General features: G+C 41.0%; 1 protein-coding gene across 3 annotated transcripts in view; it reads left to right on the top strand.

The window, feature by feature from the left end:
* Positions 1-21,662, top strand: part of LOC135472946 (thrombospondin type-1 domain-containing protein 4-like) — a 68,004-nt gene that overhangs the window by 15,162 nt on the left and 31,180 nt on the right. The window contains exon 1 of one of the 3 annotated variants that reach the window (XM_064752686.1): positions 9,061-9,220. The exons of 1 other annotated variant lie outside the window; for it this stretch is intronic. The gene's annotated coding sequence lies outside the window, so the exon portion shown is untranslated. Of the gene's footprint in view, positions 1-9,060; positions 9,221-9,330; positions 9,347-21,662 lie in introns of those variants that run through there. One more of the 3 variants, XM_064752687.1, reaches the window with a different exon arrangement.

The raw sequence follows: 21,662 nt of genomic DNA, 5'->3' as shown, positions 1-21,662 counted from the left end.
ATCGGTGTTGACCACTGGTATACTCTGTACAGACGAGTGTCCCTGATAAATGTTGGTATAGTCTGTATTGTTGAGAGTCGGTGTTGACCACTGATATACTCTGTACAGACGAGTGTCCCTGATGAATGTTGGTATTGTCTGTGCTGTTGAGTATCGGTGTTGACCACTGGTATACTCGGTACAGACGAGTGTCCGTGATGAATGTTGGTATAGTCTGTAATGTTGATTATCGGTGTTGACCACTGGTATACTCTGTACAGACGAGTGTCCCTGATAAATGTTGGTATAGTCTGTACTGTTGAGAGTCGGTGTTGACCACTGGTATACTCTGTACAGACGAGTGTCCCTGATAAATGTTGGTATAGTCTGTATTGTTGAGAGTCGGTGTTGACTACTGGTATACTCTGTACAGACGAGTGTCCGTGATGAATGTTGGTATAGTCTGTATTGTTGAGAGTCGGTGTTGACCACTGGTATACTCTGTACAGACGAGTGTCCCTGATAAATGTTGGTATAGTCTGTGCTGTTGAGTATCGGTGTTGACCACTGGTATACTCTGTACAGACGAGTGTCCGTGATGAATGTTGGTATAGTCTGTACTGTTGAGAGTCGGTGTTGACCACTGGTATACTCTGTACAGACGAGTGTCCCTGATAAATGTTGGTATAGTCTGTATTGTTGATTATCGGTGTTGACCACTGGTATACTCGGTACAGACGAGTGTCCGTGATAAATGTGGTATAGTCTGTATTGTTGAGAGTCGGTGTTGACCACTGGTATACTCTGTACAGACGAGTGCCCGTGATAAATATTGGTATATTCTGTATTGTTGAGAGTCGGTATTGACCACTGGTATACTCTGTACAGACGAGTGTCCGTGATGAATGTTGGTATAGTCTGTACTGTTGAGTGTCGGTGTTGACCACTGGTATACTCGGTACAAGGGACTGTCCGTGATGAATGTTGGTATAGTCTGTATTGTTGAGAGTCGGTGTTGACCACTGGTATACTCTGTACAGACGAGTGTCCGTGATAAATGTTGGTATAGTCTGTACTGTTGAGTGTCGTTGCCGACCATTGGTATACTCTGAATAGTCGGTTGCCGGTGATGGATGTTTTTATACTATATACTGTTAGCGCCGGTGATGAATGTTGGTATACTGTGTGCAGTCAAATATCGCCAACGACCACTGGTGCACTCTGTAGATTCGAGTGTCGGTGATGAATGTTGGTATACTCTGTAGGCTTGAGTGTCCGTGATGAATGTTGGTATACTCTGTAGGCTTGAGTGTCAGTGATGAATGTTGGTATACTCTGTAGGCTTGAGTGTCAGTGATGAATGTTGGTATACTCTGTAGGCTTGAGTGTCAGTGATGAATGTTGGTATGCTCTGTACAGTCAATGGTCAGGTATGAATGCCGGAATAAAGACGGCCTAACCCATTTGTGTAAGGTCTCTGGAACAGCTGGGAAAACTGTAAAACCCAGCACATAAAAACTTGGATGTCTTATGTGTCTATGGTAAAGTTCACCAAGCAAAAGTTGGGATGCCCCATGTGACTATTGTAAATGCGACTAGTAAAGTGTTTTACCGACGAAAAACTGGAATGTTTCTTCTGAATTACCAGGGAAAAGCTGCGATTCTCCTTGTGTACCACCAACAAAGGGTTGAAATATTCCATATCAATTTTGGAAACCCGAGCAATAAAAACCTGGGATGTTCCTTTTATGTCTCTTAGCAAAAGGCTGGGATGTTCCTCGTATCTAAGGTAAACTCCACCATCAAAACTGTAGAATATTACTTTTGTGTCCCTGACAAAGGGTTGGGATGTTCCCCGTATCAGGTGAACTCCAACTGCAAAAAGCTGGGATGTTCCTTTTGTGTCACTAGCAAAGGACTGCAATGTTGCTTTGTGTAACAAGCAAAGGGCTAGAATGTTTTCCGTATCATAGGTAAACTCCAACAGCAAAAACGTGGAATGTTCCTATTGTGTCACTAGCAAAGGGCTGCCATGTTGCTTTGTGTAACAAGCAAAGGGCTAGAATGTTTTCCGTATTATAGGTAAACTCCAACAGCAAAAACGTGGAATGTTCCTATTGTGTCACTAGCAAAGGACTGCCATGTTGCTTTGTGTCACTAGCGAAGGACTGCCATGTTGCTTTGTGTCACTAGCAAAGGACTGCCATGTTGCTTTGTGTAACAAGCAAAGGGCTGGAATGTTCTCCGTATCATAGGTAAACTCCAACAGCAAAAACGTGGAATGTTCCTACTGTGTCACTAGCAAAGGACTGCCATGTTGCTTTGTGTAACATGCAAAGGGCTAGAATGTTTTCCGTATCATAGGTAAACTCCAACAGCAAAAACGTGGAATGTTCCTATTGTGTCACTAGCAAAGGACTGCCATGTTGCTTTGTGTCACTAGCAAAGGACTGCCATGTTGCTTTGTGTAACATGCAAAGGGCTAGAATGTTCTCCGTATCATAGGTAAACTCCAACAGCAAAAACTTGGAATGTTCCTATTGTGTCACTAGCAAAGGACTGTCATGTTGCTTTGTGTCACTAGCAAAGGACTGCCATGTTGCTTTGTGTAACAAGCAAAGGGCTGGGATGTTCCTTTTGTGTCACTAGCAAAGGACTGCCATGTTGCTTTGTGTCACTAGCAAAGTACTGCCATGTTGCTTTGTGTACCAAGCAAAGGGCTGGAATGTTCTCCGTATCATAGGTAAACTCCAACAGCAAAAACGTGGAATGTTCCTACTGTGTCACTAGCAAAGGACTGCCATGTTGCTTTGTGTAACATGCAAAGGGCTAGAATGTTCTCCGTATCATAGGTAAACTCCAACAGCAAAAACGTGGAATGTTCCTATTGTGTCACTAGCAAAGGACTGCCATGTTGCTTTGTGTACCAAGCAAAGGGCTGGAATGTTCCCCGTATCATAGGTAAACTCCAACAGCAAAAACGTGGAATGTTCCTATTGTGTCACTAGCAAAGGACTGCCATGTTGCATTGTGTCACTAGCAAAGGACTGCCATGTTGCTTTGTGTAACAAGCAAAGGGCTGGAATGTTCTCTGTATCATAGGTAAACTCCAACAGCAAAAACGTGGAATGTTCCTATTGTGTCACTAGCAAAGGACTGTCATGTTGCTTTGTGTCACTAGCAAAGGACTGCCATGTTGCTTTGTGTAACAAGCAAAGGGCTGGAATGTTCTCCGTATCATAGGTAAACTCCAACAGCAAAAACGTGGAATGTTCCTATTGTGTCACTAGCAAAGGACTGCCATGTTGCTTTGTGTAACAAGCAAAGGACTGCCATATTGCTTTGTGTAACAAGCAAAGGGCTAGAATGTTCTCCGTATCATAGGTAAACTCCAACAGCAAAAACGTGGAATGTTCCTATTGTGTCACTAGCAAAGGACTGTCATGTTGCTTTGTGTCACTAGCAAAGTACTGCCATGTTGCTTTGTGTACCAAGCAAAGGGCTGGAATGTTCTCCGTATCATAGGTAAACTCCAACAGCAAAAACGTGGAATGTTCCTATTGTGTCGCTAGCAAAGGACTGCCATGCTGCTTTGTGTAACATGCAAAGGGCTAGAATGTTCTCCGTATCATAGGTAAACTCCAACAGCAAAAACGTGGAATGTTCCTATTGTGTCACTAGCAAAGGACTGTCATGTTGCTTTGTGTCACTAGCAAAGGACTGCCATGTTGCTTTGTGTAACTAGCAAAGGGCTAGAATGTTCTCCGTATCATAGGTAAACTCCAACAGCAAAAACTTGGAATGTTCCTATTGTGTCACTAGCAAAGGACTGTCATGTTGCTTTGTGTCACTAGCAAAGGACTGCCATGTTGCTTTGTGTAACAAGCAAAGGACTGGGATGTTCCTTTTGTGTCACTAGCAAATTCCTGGAAAGTTCTGTTTTTACTGAGCCATCAGCAAAGAGCATTTATATTTGTCTATAATTGCATTTGTTGTGTCTGTTAGCATTACTGATTGGTGTTTTACTCCGTACTCAGAAACATAAAGTCTGATGTAAACTCCGTCATCAAAGAGACACATGGACCAGCGATCTCAGCCACTTACATAAGAGAACGACAAGCACATAGCTTTCATCCACTTACACTGAGTTTCCCACGTTTCCTGGGACAGTTTATGCGCGGGAAAAACTTTGTTAGGTCGCGCCATTCTCCTGTTAAAACCACATCAGATATAATGACAGAGCTGGATTCACAGCACGTGCGTCGTTAATGAGATGTTTCGGAGACTTCTGGTGATTTTTTTTCAAATTGAGCAAATAGGACTCTTTGTATTGCACGTCTCTCGTTTCACATAATACGTCACTGGGGACGCCCTAACCGGGTCTCTCCAAAAAGGGGTGCACCATCACTCGTAGTCGTGTCAAGGTCACCTAGACTCGTTAGAACACACTGCTAACTAACGTATGTTTTTTACAGGGTGTTTTCCGCTGAACGTTTTAAGTTTCCTCAGCAAGGGGATCACCACTGGAAGTCAAATGCCCTTGTTTTGTCATGCTCCTCCTTTAGAGTTTTCCATGTGGCTCGTACACCTGGTGTACTTATAACCATCTTGTTCACACCGTACTCAATGTTTTCACACTGAACGCAATCGACGCAATACCGTGACTCTCAGATAGTATGAGAATATGTAAAGCTGTAGAACTAACCAAATGAAGCAGGCCTCAAAAAAAAGATGAGGGTAGTATGTAACGCTACTGGGTGTAGAGTTACGTGTAGCCACCGAAGACAAGATAATTCGCAAAGATACTGGTTGTAGAGCTAACCAACGACGACAAAGATAATATGTAACGTTACTGGTTGTAGAAATGAACACCAAAAAATAGACCAATATGTACGATTACACTTTCTGTTATTTTCTTAAAACCCTTATAAACCCATCAGTGACAATGGCATTTACATGAATCAATCAGTGACTGGGTTACAAGTAACACCTGTTCGACATATATTGTAGGAAAAACCCTTCAGCTTACATCGGAATCGGCATCATGCTTAAAAGGCTATCACGTTAAAGCTTGTTTGCCAACCTCGTATTCCACTGGAATACTTTCTTTTAGTCGGGGGCTCCGTTGCCTAGTGGTTTTCCCGCTAGTGCAGCACAATAAGCCAGTAGCCTCTCCCCCATGCTATCGTTGTGAGATCAAGCCCAGCTTATGCTGGCTTCCCCCTCGGTCGTACTCGGGAAGGTCTGCAAGCAAAACTTCGAATAGTCGTGGGTTTCCCACGGGCTTTTTCCCGGTTGTCTCCCACCATAATGCTGGCCACCGTCGAATATAAGTGAATGCCACGGCGTAAAACGCCCGTCAAATAAAAAAATAATAAAATCTTATTTGAGTCCACTGGATTACTTACTCATTGCACAACACAACCCATGATTGCTAAAATAAAATAAGCTACACGGTATAAGACCCATGATCATCTCTCAAGGCGATTTAATTGTATTGGATAAGGTGGGTTACATTCTCTATTTTTTGTAGATATCATGCTGAATATCGCTTAAACTGTTGTTTTCTATTCTAGTAGTTTTCTCTAATAGTTGTTTCATACTAAGTATAGCCGGGTGTTTGGGCTTGTATTATTATTATTTTTTTTTGGAGTGAAAACATGTAATGTAACTTTAACAGTTGACCAAGTATTTTATAGTTCTGTAACAGATAAGTTACCAACCATCTATTCAAACTTTATCGTGCTCTTTCGTAAGTCAAACATTTAGCGGATACTGCTGAAGTTCATTTTGCCACATTGGTAAAGTGTGAATGTTTTGTCTATGAACCATGACTATGCAACTATCCATATTTTCTTCTGGGTGGCAACTGAATCAAAAAGTACTGTTCAGGGCCCTCTTGTGCTGACGATCTGACGCCTTGTCAGTCACGTCATCGCCAGTATTTGGCATTCCATTTGTTTCCAATGGAGACTCAAAGACAAAAAAGTAGAGACTTTTCTACCATTTTTCCTACGTTTTCTTCCATCCGTGTTTGATACACGCGTGCTAGATAAACCCATACACCAGCGGCTGTTTTGTCTAATTGCAAGCTTGGCTCATTTAGCTGTCATTTTACGAGGTGATAGCCAAATGTTTCCTGTAACCTCGTCTGACTTGTACTATAAGGAGCCTATTGGGAGCCAGCTACAGGCATGCAGTTTCTGCATTTGTCAGTCAACGCCCACTTGGGACTGACATTCCATGTTACGTAACGGCCTTGATTACTCGCTCAATGAAACTGTCAACGAGATACACATGGCGGATAACATGGGCTTCTATATAAACACGATACAGATAGATCGGGGACACATATCAGGTAAAGATACAGTACAGAGACATAGACGTATGACGAGTGTTGGAGGTATCTAGTTGCCATGCATAAGTACTAAAAGACACCTATAGATACGTGATACCTTGGATCATCTGTAAAATTAAGAAATGCAGCATTAGCGTGTGAATCACCGAGCATGCACTAGCATTGAGACCAGCCACGCACTAATGCCACAACACTAGCATTGAGACCAGCCACGCACTAATGCCACACGCACTACAAGATGGTTATAAGTACAACACTAGCATTGAGACCAGCCACGCACTAATGTCACAACATTCCATGCACAATACCAAAGCATACGTCGGCATACATGCCAAGCACGCACCCCACCACAGCATGCATCAGTGTATAAATCATCTACTCCGTCTACCACAGCTTACATCAGCACATAAAACATCCACGCCTTCTAAAACAGCATACATCAGTGCATGAACCATCCACGCTTCCTTACCAAAACATACATCAGTACGTGAACTTTCCACGCACTCTACAACAGCATACATCAGTACATGAACTTTCCACGCACTCTACAACAGCATACATCAGAGCATAGACCATTCACGTAATCTACCACAGCATACATCATTGCATGACACATCCACGCCCTCTACTACAGCATACGTCAGCACATAGATCATCCACGAACTCCACGGCATCATACATCAGCACAGGAATCATTCACGAACTTTACAACCGCATATATCAGCACATGGACCATCCACGCACTGAGCATCAACATACATCAACTTATGAACAATCCACCCACTCCACAACAGCATACATCATCATATAATACATCAACGCGTTCTACCTCAACATACATCGGTGCCTTAGCAATTCACGCACACATCACAGCATACATCACTGCATGAACCATCCACGCACCCCACTAAATCATACATCAGCACATAAAGCATCCATGCACTGTACAACAGCATACCTGTACATCAGCACATGAACAATCCCTGCACTCTACGTCAGCATACATAAGCACATAAAGCATCCACGCAATCTACCACAGCATACGTCAGTACATGAAGCCTCCACGCACTCCACCGCATCATACATCAGTACATGAACCATCCTCAACCTCTACATCAGCATACATCAGTACATGAACAATTCAAGCACTTTACCACAGCATACATCATTACATGAACTATCCACGCACTCTACATTAGCATACATCAGCACAGAAACCATCCACGCATTTTACATTAGCATACGTGATCACATGAACCATCCGCGCACTTTATAACACGCCAGCACATATAGCACCCACGAACTCCACCGCACCATACATCACCACATGAACCATCCACGCAACCACAGCATACATCAGCACAGGAATTATCCAAGCATTGTACAACAGTATACATCAGCACATGAACCATCCATCCCCTCTACGTCAGTACATGAACCATCCTCACCCTCTACATCAACATATATCAGCACATGAACAATTTAAGCACTTTACCACATTATACATCAGCACATGAACCATCCATCCCCTCTACGTCAGTACATGAACCATCCACGCCCTCTACATCAGCATATATCAGCACATGAACAATTTAAGCACTTTACCACATTATACATCAGCACATGAATCATCCTCACCCTCTACATCAGCATATATCAGCACATGAACAATTTAAGCACTTTACCACATTATACATCAGCACATGAACCATCCACGCCCTCTACATCAGCATTATCAGCACATGAACAATCCACGCAATCTACCACAGCATACATCAGCACATGAACCATCCATGCCCTTTACCACAGCATACATCAGCACATGAACCATCCACGCAATCTACCACAGCATACATCAGCACATGAACCATCCATGCCCTTTACCACAGCATACATCAGCACATGAACCATCCATGCCCTTTACCACAGCATACATCAGCACATGAACCATCCACGCAATCTACCACAGCATACATCAGCACATGAACCATGCATGCCCTCTACGTCAACACATAAACCATCCACGCTCCCTACATCATCATTATCAGTACATGAACCATCCATGTCCTGTACAATAGCATACATCAGCACATGAACAATCAACGCACTTTACGACAGTATACATAAGCACATAAACTATCCACGCACTCTACAACAGCATACATAAGCACACAAACGATCCACGCATTCTACATCAGCATACATCAACACATGAACCATCCACGCACTCTACAACAGCATGCATCAGTGCATGAACCATTCACGCACTCCACAACAGCATACATCAGCATATGAACCATCCACGCATTCTACATTAGTATACATCAACACATGAACAACCCACGCACTCTACAACAGCACACATCAGTGCACGAACCTTTCACGTCCTCTGCAACAGCATACATCAGTGCATTAACCTTTCACGCCCTCTACAACTGTATACGTCAGCGCATGATCCATCTACGCCCTCTACATCAGCATACATCAGCACATGAATCTTCCACGGACTGTACATCAGCATACATCAGTGCATGAATCATCTACAAGAACCATCCACGCATTGTACTAAAGCACCCTTTGGCACTGACGCATTCTACGCACTCACGCACTCTACCACAGCAAGCATCAAGACTTGTACCATTTGCCCACGTGGACTAGGTGTAGATGTTAGTGAGGAGAGCAAAACTAGGGTGAGTGGAAGTGGGACGTACGTGTGAGTAAAGGAGAGAAATATTAGGATGAGGCAACGCCGGATCTACGTGTGAGTAGGGAAGATCAATAGTAGGGCGAGGAGACGTGGGGCCTACGTGTCATTGGGGAAGAGCAATACTAGGATGGAAAGACGTGGGACGTACGGGGAGAGCAAAATTAGGCTGAGGAGAGGTGAGACATACGTGTGACTGGAGGGAGAGCAATATTACGGTGACCTTATGTGGGACGTCCGTGTGAGTCGGGGAGAGCAATACCAGGATGGAAGGCCGTGGATCATACGAGCAGAGCGAATCTAGGGTGAGAACAGGTTAGACATACGTGTGTGTTTGGGAAAGCAATGTTAGGATTACAAGAAGTGGGATGTAAGTCCGAATGCCACAGAGCAATATTGCAGTGAGGAGAGGTGGGATGTACGTAAGAGTGAGGGAGTGCAATATGAGAGTGAGGCTATGTGGAACGCACGTGTGAGTTGGGGAAAGAAATATTACAGTAGAAGGGACTCGGTTGCCGAGGGAATTAGCACGCGAATGGGACGTGCATGTGAGTGAGAGAGAGCAATATTTAAGTGGGGATACAGGGGACTTACGTGTGTGTAAGGTGGAGCAATGTTAGAGTGAGGAGAGGTGGGACGTACGTGTGAGTGGGGGGGGGCAATATTATTATGAGGAGACGTGGGACGTAGGTGTGAGTCAGGGGAGAGCAATATTATGATGAGGAGACGTGGGAGAATACGTGTGGGTGGCGGAGAGCAATATTAGGATGAGGAGACGTGGGGTATACGTGTGAGTGGCGGAGAGCAATATTAGGATGAGGAGACGTGGGACATACGTGTGAGTGGCGGAGAGCAATATTGGGGTGAAGAGACGTGGGACATATGTGTGAGTGGCGGAGAGCAATAATAGGATGAGGAGACGTGGGACATATGTGTGAGTGGGGGAGAGCAATATTAGGATGAGGAGACGTGGGACATACGTGTGAGTGGCGGAGAGCAATATTAGGATGAGGAGACGTGGGACATACGTGTGAGTGGCGGAGAGCAATATTAGGGTGAGGAGACGTGGGACATACGTGTGAGTGGCGGAGAGCAATATTAGGATGAGGAGACGTGGGACGTATGTGTGAGTGGCGGAGAGCAATATTAGGATGAGGAGACGAGGTGCGCACGTGTGAGTGAGGGAGAGCAATATTTGGATTAGGAAACATACGATGTGCGTATGAGTGAGGGAGAGCAATAGTTGGGGGAGCACACGAGGGATGCGCGTGTAAGAGAGAGAAAGCGATATTTCCACAAAACACTAAGCGTGTGTAGAAAAAAGTCGGGTGTTACTGGGGCAAATTTGTTAAACTTCGATGTAACACCTCAAAATAGGTATTAGTTAGATTTGTCACAGGAAGTTCTGGATGGATCCTGACTTCTGTATTCATTCAGCGTACATCGCCGATGCATGTCAGTCAATCGTGGGTGTATCAGAGGCAGCTGTGGGCGAGCATCAAGTGCATAGCAATGATTTACTTGTAGTACACACATACCCAAAACTTAGGTCAGGGAAAATGTGGGCTGAGTACTGAATGAATTAGGGCGGGCAAACGTTGGCAAGCTCTAGGAGAAGGTCGGCTAAGATCCAGTCGACCAAAGCATGTTTTTTTTACTCCCAGCTAACTGACAAAACACGGTTTTATTATCCCTAGATTTCTTACAAATTGGGATAAACTCAGCGCGGTAAAGGAAATTAGTGAAAACAAACTTTTAAGTCCATGACGTTTCAAACCTGGTAATGATGATTCACTCAACTTTAAGGAAACATCTACTCATTAGGTTTAGATAAATTTCATTTGAGGAGTTACAGTAAAACCTGTTTATTTAATTATTTATCTTTATTATCTGGTTACTTATTTTATTGTTGTTTGTTTATTGCTAACGCCAAAAATGTATTACTTATTCTTATTTGGTGGTCAGTTTTATGGACGGAGAAAACCGGAATTCCCGGCGTAGATCAAGTTTACTTAATTGTTACTTTAATTAGAGAATAGGTTTTATTAAATTTGAAGATTTCAGGTTAAACTTGTGGCTTGATTAATTCATACAGGGCGCATGCACAATTTAAGCAAGAGAATCTTTCTAGACGTTTTTCATTTATTTGTCAGATATATCGTACCATTATAGTGATGTAAAATGATTATCAACCCACAATTGCCATTGTTGTCTTATAGTTTACTTAGCGATTTAAGCGTTGTTGTATGTATATATATACTTTTTATGTATTTATTGTATCGGTAGTTTACGACATTCCCTGGAATGCCTTCCTCCATAAAGGTCTATAAGGGTGGACCCTTAGGCAACACCCATTGAACTCTTCACCTAACAGTAATTGGTCGTTTTACATCTCCTTCTAAATTTAATTCATCACTGTTTAAAAGAATATTATACCTGGAAATATTTGGATAACAGTTAAGGTCGAAGGATAGTATATCAAGTAAATAAATATCGTGGTAAGAGTGGCTTTACCCAATCCCACTATCAGCCAATTGACCTTAATTTAATCTTCCCTACCAACTATTCTTCCAATCATCTTTTCCAGTTCATTGCAATGCTTAGAAGTCAGTTACCGTCTATGGAAATTCCTTTCCTAGTTTGGGTATAAAGGTCAGCAAGTTGTGCTGGTGAGAGTGGTTGTTTGGAAAGAAGCTGGGCGTGGAGCAGGTCCCACACTCAGGCCACTTGCAGCCTCCCAGTATAAACAGATGTGCTTTATCTCCTACGCTAACTGCACAGTTATGTTTCTCTGCTAGACGATGACAGAAGATAAATGCATTTAAATGACCGAGCAGAAAAACTGGGTGCCACCTGGAAATAGGTGTCACAAGTCAGAACTTGGTCCTAATTGCCTGGGAAAGGCTCCCGGTGCCAGTCTGTGCGGACAACTTACCACAGCTTGTGTGATAATCACAATCCTTCATACACATAGTCTGTTCTGGGAGAAAAATTCCTCTTAAAAGAGAAAAAAAATTATTCCGAAATAATTGCTTGTGAAACGCTGCAGTTACACATTTAATCGTGTATCCTCTGTCTGTTCTAATGTAGTTGTGTTGGCATTAGAAGTCCTGGAATCAGTCCGATACACCCAATGTTCGAACAATGATAAAACAATTGGCTGTTTTACATGCACTGAATTTTTTTTTACACTGTTCTGAGAGCAAGAGCCTTTAGCAAGCTCAATACAGAAATACACTGCAATTAAGATGTATATAACGTCATGAAAAGTCATGCATGTAACAGATAACCCAAATCTTAGTCCCCAGTATGATGTTTTCAGACTTTTCCGCGATGTAATGTGTTTAGATTTGTCCGCAGAATAATGTATTTAGATTTACTGTAGTATAATTATCTAGATTTGGTTGCAGTATAATGTATTCAGATTTGCCTGGGGTATACTGTATTTAGATTTAGCGACAGTATAATATATTTAGATTTGTCCATGGTGTAATGTATTTAGATTTGTCTGCAGTATGGTGTATTTAGACTTGTCCGCGATGCAATGTGTATAGTTTTGTCAGGAGTATAACGTATTTAGAACTGACCGCGGTGTAATGTATTTAGATTTGTTCGCATTATGATGTATTTTAGACTTGTCAACGTGTTGTAGTCAGCCTTCTGTAGTAAATGTTTTTAAAGCTTTATTTAAGACAATTGGCCACCATGAGCAAGGCTTATAACGTGGCCCCATTCTTGGTGAAACAACAGGAAAAACCAAAGACCATTTAAATAATATTCATTTGGACTGCTGTCAATGATGACTAAAGTGACTTAAGTGAAAATTACGGGAAAAGTAATGGTCATTGTACCAACGATGATGGTAATTAACAATGATAAGCAAGAATAATTATATTATAAGGATTGTTGCCATCTTTATCGTCATCAGTACCATTTTCACAATCATCACTATCACTACTATCATACACACGCATACATGTAATAGTAAAAAGTAATAACAACATTAATACTACTGCTATTACTATAACAATAATTATAAAATAATGCTAATTAATTGCTAATGCAAATAATGCTAAATAATTGGGAATATCCGTACTAACAATAATACTACTTAATAATAATATAATGATTATAATTTATCAAAGAAAGAAAAGTGGGCAAGTGAATGTGAATGCGCAAGCAGGGTGGGTACATACAGATCTATGGGTCATATCAATGAAAAATGGATCAGAATGAGTGAATGCGCAAGCAGGGTGGGTACATACAGATCTATGGGTCATATCAATGAAATGGTTAAGTGTCTTTTAAATAATTACATACATACATTGCACTACGTAATTCATTGTTAGACTGACACTATTGTCACCAAACAATACGTACATTCATTGTTAGACTGACACTATTGCCACCAAACAATACGTACATCCATTGTTAGACTGACACTATTGTCACCAAACAATACGTACTTTCATAGTTAGACTGAAAATATTGCCACCAAACAATACGTACATTCATTGTTAGACTGACACTATTGTCACCAAACAATACGTACACCCATTGTTAGACTGACACTATTGTCACCAAACAATACGTACTTTCATAGTTAGACTGAAAATATTGCCACCAAACAATACGTACATTCATTGTTAGACTGACACTATTGTCACCAAACAGTACCTACATTCATAGTTAGACTGAAAGTATCGTCACCAAACAATACGTACATTCATTTTAAGACTGACACTATTGTCACCAAACAGTACCTACATTCATAGTTAGACTGAAAATATTGCCACCAAACAATACGTACTTTCATAGTTAGACTGAAAATATTGCCACCAAACAATACGTACATTCATTGTTAGACTGACACTATTGTCACCAAACAATACGTACTTTCATAGTTAGACTGAAAATATTGCCACCAAACAATACGTACATTCATTGTTAGACTGACACTATTGTCACCAAACAGTACCTACATTCATAGTTAGACTGAAAGTATCGTCACCAAACAATACGTACACCCATTGTTAGACTGACACTATTGTCACCAAACAATACGTACACCCATTGTTAGACTGAGACTATTGTCACCAAACAATACGTACATCCATTGTTAGACTGACACTATTGTCACCAAACAATACGTACTTTCATAGTTAGACTGAAAGTATCGTCACCAAACAATACGTACATTCATTTTAAGACTGACACTGTTGTCACCATACAAAAGAACAGTATCCGTGTCAGGGCCATCATAACCAGATACCATGATACCATGGTATTTTCAAGCATACGTGTTTTTTGCTGTTAAAACATTGGGCAGGCCAATACATAATGCGATGACGGCTCAGGTACATTTTTACAGAGACGGTTAAGGGTGTCTACAGTGAAATTATGACATAAGTCACCATTAAGTGATCTACAGTTATTTCATTGTCTAACGTGCAGTGATGAATATTGCTCATTCTGTCCCCTGCATAAACCCATTTAGGGGGTGGAATTACTTTGTAAATTAATTGTGTTTTCTCCTTAAAATGAAGTTTAGTAGTCATATTTTTCAAATGCACTGGAAGAAAGTTCCAATCTCGCACTGTATGTGGAAAGAAAAAATTCTTAAAATAATCTGTTTGGCATAAGAAGGTGGTTATGTTATGGTGAGATCGAGAAGAATAGGGATTACGTTCAGAGCAAAAGGGCAGAAGTCCTTTATATAGTGGATGACTAAGACCTTGTAAAAATGCGTGCGTAAAAGAAAGCCTTTCTTAATCGCTTTGTGGCCAGAGATGGAAATCCTGAACATTGATAAAGCAGGTTTAAAGAAGTACTTAAACATTGTGTTATAAGTAATGAACAAAATTAGAGGTCTAATTCAGAAGGTGATCCGCGTTTGGGTATCATTAACGAGTTTGTCATTGCAGCGTTAAATTCAACCAGCCATTTTGAGGACCACCGCTCTATACATGACAAATTATGTTCTAAGTTGGACATGGTACCCGGATGTGTGAATTGACATACAAACAAGAGTCTTCAGCAAATCAACGTATGCTGCTCCGAGTATCATTGATCATCAATATATACAAGAAAAGTAGGGCCCCAAGACAGAGTCATGGGGAACACTTACGCAGTTTAAAAAGGACGGACTGCTTTCCGTTAATCAAAATTCTCTGGTATCAGTCTGTAAGATAATCTTTAAAGCAAGTAAACCTTTATGCCAAACTTTATCGAAGACTTTGGAAATATCGAAAAATAAAACGTAGACTTCTTTATCTTGTTTAAAGCATAAACGATATCAAAATATGTATCTACTAACTGTGTACATGTCGAGGACGATACAAGGAAACCGAATTGGTACGAACATGGAGTGACCTAGAAATGGAAACACCGAGCTGAAAACCGTTTTATTTCTGTTTTCTAAAACTTTACTTACACAGCTTGAAGGTAAGATAGGTCGCTAATTCTTAGGATCATGTACATTCTTCTCTTTATGAACTGTGGTCCCATTAGCAATTTTCCGTTGTGCCGAATATTTACCACGGGATAAGGATAGATTGAACATTTTTGCAAATATAGGAGGAAGAAGTTGTGTGCCTTCAAATAAGAGACGTGGGCTAATGCCATCGGGGCCCAAAGCTTTAATCGTGTCTAAATTCAGAAGAACTTGATTTGATTTGAGGTAATTACTATTTCAGAAAGTAAACATTCGGCTACTTTGTCTGATATCAGTGCCCCTTTTCCATTAGCGTCTACAAAACAAATACTGGTAAAGTAGGTATTTAAAATATTTGCCTTTTCTGTGGACTGGTAAGCTTACAGACTATGATTTCATAATTGGTGGAAATATAACACCTTGAGGAGAGGCTTGCAAAGCTTCCACTACCTTTTTTCACAGCAGTTACTTGTTACCATGTCAGCAAATTTCTTAACGTTGTTTTCCCTGGCTGGTTCGGATAAGACTGTTTTCACTTTGTTTCACTGTTTCTTATAAGCATCAGTGGAATTATTTCTGATACGCCTACTCATTTTGACAAGTTTATCGTAATATTTATTTCACATTTTAATTTAGTGGTAACGTATAATTTATCTTTGAATTTGATTATTACATTTTTACCAGGTATATAGTTTTAGCACAATATAATATATGGTGGAGTGGTAGATTCATTGTCAATCCTGGGTCGATTCACACCAAAGATCTTAAAAAGGAAGTTGTATCTTCCTCTCGAGGGGATAGTGCAAGTACTGGTTGACTTCTTGCTTGCCTTTGGTTAGTCGTCTCAATGAAGCAGCACTAGATAAAATAGCTTTGGAAATCCGTCCTGCACCAAGGAGGCACATTATATACACCCTAAGGATTCCTTCGTCGTCATATGACTGAAAAATTGTTCAGTACGACGTTAAACCCCAAGCACTCACTCACTTAAATAATCGGGTCAAGTAAGGTGTTAGAGGATGGCCATGTTCGCTCATCAATGGTCCAAGGCGGTATATAAGATCACGTGAGCGGTATTTAGAAGAATCTAATAGGTTTTCAATATTAAAGATCAGCAAGAATTACTAAATCATCTGTGACCCACTTTTCGGCCACAGTGGAGCAGTATGGTAATCTAAAAAAATTCTTCTCCAGAACCGCTGATCCAATTGCATTGAAAATTGATATGCATGTACAAGACTACTACGGGTATCAAGGTTGAAACTTGTATGCAAATCAGCGGAGAAATGTGGAAGCTTGCTATTGGTCGTTTTAGTCACGTGAATGAAATTTGAAAAAAAAAACAAGTTACCCATTACATGTGGTTTAGCCTGCTGAATACATCCGTGGTTTTCGTTTTTCCCACGATGTCCAGTTTTTCTTTAAAATACGGTTATAGCTCATTTCAGTGTCATTTTTCAAATGTCACGTAACCGGGCACCGTAATAGCTATGCACCTGAAAATTGGTCAGTAGATAAATCAACCAGAGGTCTTCATTTTTGTCTGTAGAATTGCACAGCTACAACTGATACTTTTGCCAATAAAATGCGTTTAAAAACTTTTTATTTTTATTCATAATCAGCTCGTAAAATTACAATATCTCCAAAACCGGTAAAGGTAGAAAAAACAAACTCGATATTTTTAATAGCCAATATATGAAGCAGCTTTTGACGTTTTGTGCTGTTTGGCCAGTCACGTGATTTAGCAGCCATTTTGAATTTTATTGATAAGCTTGAACCATTTTTTTTCCATAAATGGGCTAATGGTCTTTGGATGAAATTTCACTTGCAAGTTTTAGGTGGATCGCTGTAACTATATTTTACAAAAACTTTTTGTTTGGTATGCTGTAATTGACCACAGAAATTAGCTTAAAAGTAGGTCAAGCCTAAAACTGCTCAAAATGATTAAATAAACACACTGTCAAGGACTCCTTGACGTCCGGATTACCAATCTGTAAGGATTATTTATGTACTTTGTGTTGTTTTCATGTTGTGACCAAAAAACCTGACAAAAATTAGACAAAACCATCATTAGTCGAAAATCAATGCATAACCAGATACACGGCTTTGAATCTTTCAATGCGACCTTACACCGTTTATCACTGAGGCAGTTGGGCGGTCATTCGCATTCCCGCGAATAGATCGGTGAGCCTGGTGATGCCGCACTATGCCCTATGAGAAACAGCGATCCCTTCTCAGGCTTAGCATGCCTTTTTTGTGAGAAATAAGGCAAAAACATGGCCCGTGTAACAGCAAGTTTATACCTCCATGTCTGAAATCACGACCTGCCATGTCCAGACTGACTGCTCTACCGATAGCTCGGCCGTTGTCAGAAGTGGACACCTAGACTTTAGCACATGTAGATAGATATCTGTCAATCACCGGGGCTTGGTTAGCGGTGGGTGGCATGCTTACAATATTTCCACATTCATCCTAGACGCGCATAGAGTGTGTATGCATTATATAACATATACTTGTAAATGTGCCAAAATATAGTAAATCGGCTGTTTGTCAAATTTTGAAGCCCTGTATGTCATGTATTTAGTAAGACAGCTCACAGATTTTCATCACACATACAGTACATATAAAACCCATTCCACTTAGCAATTTTGAACATTACAGCTGTATTAGTTTTCTGTCACGTGACCTACAAATATTAGAGACAATTGCACATTTTCGATTTATGATGGCAATTTGTAACATAAGTGCATCTTGCAAGGAAAAAATAAGACCAGACTCGTGGTCAAGATGTCAAGTTACATGCAGTTCATTTGTTTGGTAAGTTTACTGTCTTATATGGATTACGTTTATTGTTTTTGCTTGTATTAGACAAACCTGGGGTCTTTTCAGAAGTGCATTGAACTGATATATTTGAATGGTCTGTGGTGGAGAAAGTGGAAAGTTGAAGAAAGTGGACGCCAAAAGCCGTGTGTAAGACCGCGTGGAAGGCGTATAACTGCATTCAGTTCTAGTTATTCTTTGTCAACTCGTAAAATCGCCATGTCTCAAAACTGGTAAACGTAGAAAAGACAAACTTTGAATCTTACTGAGGAGCATATGAAGCACCTTTGACGTTTTGTGCTATTTTAGCAGTCACGTGATTTAGCGGACATTTTGAACTTACACAACTCAATAAGCGGTCGACGGCTCTTATTGGCCACTTACACAACTCAATAAGTGGTCAACAGCGCTCACTGACCACTTGCCCAACTCAGTAAGCGGTCGACGGCGCTCATTGTCCACTTGCACCGCTCAGTAAGCGGTCGAAGGCTCTTACTAGCCACTTACACAACTCAGTGAGCGATTGACGGTTTTCCTCAACCATAAAACTCACCACCATGTGTGAAAAGTTCTTCATCCCAGTGCTGCCACTATTCACAGATCATTCATTGACAGCAATGTACCATCAGCGACTTTCCTCGAACACATCTTTGAGTTCCATAAAGATTTCATATATAGAAAGCTCGTCTTACAGGTAACAATCTGAGCATCACATCTTAGGAAATCTTACTTTGCCAGTTTATTGTTCACTTACTCTGGTCACTGCGATTCCCGTCCCGATGAAATTGATCGTCGTCGTAAAATCGACCTACCCTTGAAAATACATCGTTTAGTAAGACAAATGACTCAAATCAAATCAGTTTAATGTTAAGTCTGAGCGTTGAAAGCTTAGTTCTCAAGCCTTGCCAAAAGTATATACCATGATACCTCGACACCATTAGCAAGCCTGATAAGATACTCATTTCTTCCCCTAAATATGACTATCTAGTTTTTCCGTTACTGAACGTCGATGGTAATACCTAATGAAATGTACTGGCGGAAGAACACAGGACAGAGCGTACTGCATGAGACTGCTACTTTGATATTCCACGTGTTGATAGAGGATACTGACTTGCGCCTGAAGGCATTGTCTGCTATCCTCGTGTGGATGGGAGATACTAACTGCCACCCGGCGACTTTGCCTGCTATCCACGCGTTGATGGGAGATACTAACTGCCGCCAGGCGACATTGCCTGCTATCCTTTTGTTGATGGGAGATACTAACTGCCGCCAGGCGACATTGCCTGCTATCCTCGTGTTGATGGGAGATACTAACTGCCGCCAGGCGACATTACCTGCTATCCTCTTGTTGATGGGAGATACTAACTGCCGCCAGGCGACATTGCCTGCTATCCTCGTGTTGATGGGAGATACTAACTGCCGCCAGGCGACATTGCCTGCTATCCTCGTGTTGATGGGAGATACTAACTGCCGCCAGGCGACATTGTCTGCTATCCTCTTGTTGATATATATACTGGCTCTTGCCAGGAGACATTTCCTCGCAAGAGACATGTCAGACAACCCTGAATACCTGTGACCAAACAAAATGAAGATTTTTTTCCAGCGGTGCAGTGTAGACAACCCTGAATACCTGTGACCAAACAAAATGAAGATTTTTTCCAGCGGTGCAGTGTAGACAGCCGTGATACGTGAAACGCGTGTGTCTTCGGGCAGATGTCGTCGTTTCGTAGTCTTCAGTTAGATATCATCGGTGTATGGTCTTCAGTCAGATGTCATCGTTGCTTGAACTTCAGTTAGATATCATCGGTGCTTGGTCTCGAGCTGTATATCATCGGTCTTCAGTTAGATGTTATCGATGCTTCGTCTCCAGTTAGATGTTATCGATGCTTCGTCTTCAGCTGGATATCATCGGTGCATTATCTGCATCTAGATATCATCGGTGCTTTGTTTCGACCTGAATATCATCGGTGCATGGTCTTCATTTAGATGTAATCGGTGCATGGTCTTCAGCTAGATATCTTCAGCGCATGGTCTCCAGCTAGATATCATCTGTGCTTGGTCTTGCGAGCAGGATATCATCGGTGCTTGGTATTCAGCCAGGTATCATCGGTTCTTTGTTTTCAGCTAAATATCATCGGCGCATGATCTTCAGCTGGATATCATTCGTGCTTGATCTTGAGCTGGATATTATGGGTGCATGGTGTAGAGCTGGGTTTCTGGAAACCACATGTGCTCATGTAGGCTCACGTGAAACATGTTCTTTCAAACCAGTGGAATTAGCTTAGTTCATTCAACTTATTTGCCCAGGGTTAATTTGTTTCTGTTTTGTTTTTAAAATATAAATCGGCTAGGTTTGGATTTGATAGTTTTCCTTATAGCCATTATATGTACATGTACATGACATTATACGTATATGTAAGGGATCAAATTCCTTATCTCCCACATGCTTTCTATGTCACATTTCTTTACAGGCTATATGATTCATAAGTTACATTCCCTCACAGGTTACATGGTTTCTATGTCACATTTCTTTACAGGCTATATGATTTATAAGTTACATTCCCTCACAGGTTACATGGTTTCTGTGTCACATTTCTTTACAGGCTATATGATTCATAAGCTACATTCCCTCACAGGGTACATGGTTTCCATGTCACATTTCTTTACAGCCTATATGATTCATAAGCTACATTCCCTCACAGGGTACATGCTTTCTATGTCACATTTCTTTACAGGCTATATGATTCATAAGTTACATTCCCTCACAGGTTACATGGTTTCTATGTCACATTTCTTTACAGGCTATATGATTCATAAGTTACATTCCCTCACAGGGTACATGCTTTCTATGTCACATTTCTTTACAGGCTATATGATTCATAAGTTACATTCCCTCACAGGTTACATGGTTTCTATGTCACATTTCTTTACAGGCTATATGATTCATAAGTTACATTCCCTCACAGGGTACATGGTTTCTAAGTCACATTTCTTTACAGGCTATATGATTCAAAAGTTACATTCCCTCACAGGTTATATGGTTTCTATGTCACATTTCTTTACAGGCTATATGATTCATAAGTTACATTCCCTCACAGGTTACATGGTTTCTATGTCACATTTCTTTACAGGCTATATGATTCATAAGTTACTCGAGTAATGTGGCTGATTGTCGTAAGCTGAAGTCAAACGGAAAGGTGCCATAAAGTACTTATTATTCGCGGGAATTTATTTTCGCGGATTGTCTCCAAAAATATGTTCGCGGGAATTAATTCTGAAAGAGAATACTAAAAAAATTTTTAAAATTTTCCAGGATATGATATGGCCGAAATTATTCAAGCACATCAAACAGGTATCATCATGGGTGG

Source organism: Liolophura sinensis, chromosome 8, assembly GCF_032854445.1.
Source record: "Liolophura sinensis isolate JHLJ2023 chromosome 8, CUHK_Ljap_v2, whole genome shotgun sequence".
NCBI classification, from domain to species: Eukaryota; Metazoa; Mollusca; class Polyplacophora; order Chitonida; family Chitonidae; genus Liolophura; species Liolophura sinensis.
This window is presented reverse-complemented; position numbering and strand designations above follow the sequence as displayed.